The sequence below is a fragment of the Callorhinchus milii genome, unplaced genomic scaffold (assembly GCF_018977255.1).
Source record: "Callorhinchus milii isolate IMCB2004 unplaced genomic scaffold, IMCB_Cmil_1.0 Scaffold4, whole genome shotgun sequence".
In the NCBI taxonomy this organism is placed as follows: domain Eukaryota; kingdom Metazoa; phylum Chordata; class Chondrichthyes; order Chimaeriformes; family Callorhinchidae; genus Callorhinchus; species Callorhinchus milii.
In genome coordinates, this window is record NW_024704745.1 from 1,801,650 (window position 1) to 1,803,502 (window position 1,853).

At 49.9% G+C, this 1,853-nt stretch overlaps 1 non-coding gene across 1 annotated transcript; it reads left to right on the forward strand.

Moving 5' to 3' along the window:
- The first annotated feature begins 1,268 nt into the window (after positions 1-1,268).
- Positions 1,269-1,331, forward strand: trnai-gau. Its single transcript has one exon. It is a non-coding gene; the product is annotated as a tRNA-Ile (tRNA).
- Positions 1,332-1,853: the final 522 nt, after the last annotated feature.

The following is a 1,853-nucleotide window of genomic DNA, read 5'->3' on the forward strand; positions in this document are numbered from 1 at the left end:
ATTCCCGGGCAACTTCCCTTACTCCACACTCCTACTGGTTACCTCGCAGTAAGTAGGAACCCGGTTATTAGTCGATTGGCAGATGCATTTTCTGGGGCTAATAATCCCTCCCAAAAATCAATCAATAAATAAATAATATGGTCACTCAACCCACGACTGTTTGTGGGGACGCTGCTGTGCGCAATTGGCTGCCGCGTTTCGCCCACAAAATTTACAGTCAATTCACTTTACAGTGTATTCTGTGAAGCGCTTTGAGACAGATCAAAGTCTTGTTAAGGCGCTGTATCCAATGCAAGGGTTATTTTGACGAGGATTACATATAAATGTAAATTATTGGTGTTGAGGAGGAGGTTGAGGCAGGATGTTGTTACGATTTACAACTGTGGAACGATCTCGACACCAAAGTGGAAATCAGCAAACTCCGAACTGGAGCTACTGGGAACAAATACCTCACACTACAACGATTTTGAAAGCGATCACATCCCAGTGACAATAAGAAGTAATAACAACCAGAACAAGAACATTACATGTCTAAGGTGTGCCTTTCACGTCGAGAGGACGTCCCAAGGCCCTGGACAGACAGAATTTCGGGCCCGAGCTGGGGGTCGGGGTGGGGGAGGGTGGGGGGGGTGGGGGGGGGAAGCAGGGAGATCGAAAGCATGGTCGAAGTAGTGGGTCTTGAGGTGGATCTTGAAGGTGGAGAGGGAGGGGGTGAGGTAGAGGGACTGCGGGATGGAGTTCCAGAGAGTGGGGGCAGAGTGGCAGAAAGCCCGCCCGCCAATAGTGAGGCGAGCGAGGCGGGGGGGGGGGGGAACGTGAATCAAGCCGGAGCCCGCTGAGCGGAGGGAGTGAGCAGGACGGTAGGGGGTTAGGAGGTCACAAAGGTAGGGGGGAGAAGATGAGGCCCAGGATCTCGAACTGTATCCTCTGTGTGATGGTAATAACAGTAATAACAGTAATAATCCTCGCATTTCATACTGCCCTTTTCATGTCCCCACACACACACACACACACACACTCCACTTTACAGTATACCCCTTGAAGCACTTTGAGACATCCTCCCGACGTGAAAGATGCTATATCAAATGGAAGGATTATTATTGCTGTGTCTCTCACTTTCTCTGCACTACCTTGAGTTGCGCCAACACTAGATATCTGTGAGTGGGATAGAGCGACGAATATCTCTGAAAATCCCAGGCCACCAATTAGCTCTCCAGCCCTTGTCCCCCCAGCACAGCACCGAGAGTTAATGGGTGAGAAGGATAACCGTAGCTCAGTGGTAAGAGCACTCGCCTGATAAGCGAGAGGACCTGGGTTCGATTCCCCGGTCAGGGGGCGAAACGTTGGGCAAGTTTCCTTACCCCACACACACGCCTCTGTTTACCTTGCAATAAAGTAGGAACCCGGTTGTTAATCGATTGGCGAATCGCTTTTCCGGGGGTAATAATCCCTTCAAAAAAATAAAAAACGGTTGCTCAATCCCCGACTGTTTGTCGGACGCTGCTGTGCGCAATTGGCTGCCGCTTTTCGCCCACAAAATATACAGTCAATTCACTTTACAGTGTATCCTATGAAGCGCTTTGAGACGTCTCGACGACGTGATAAGGCGCTGTATTAAATGCAAGGATTATTATTATAACTGTGTTCCCTCACTTGCCTTGGCGCCAGACTTGCTCACGTGGCAGTGATCACACCTCTGGGTCAGAAGTTTGTGGGTTCAAGTCCTTCAAGTGTCGTGTGACTTTGAGTTCACAGTTTAAACTGACGCTCCAAAGCAGCACTGGGGGGAGCTCTGCATTGTCAGGAGCATTAGTGTAGAGTGTGATTGTAGTTGGGGGCGAAGGGAATGGGGC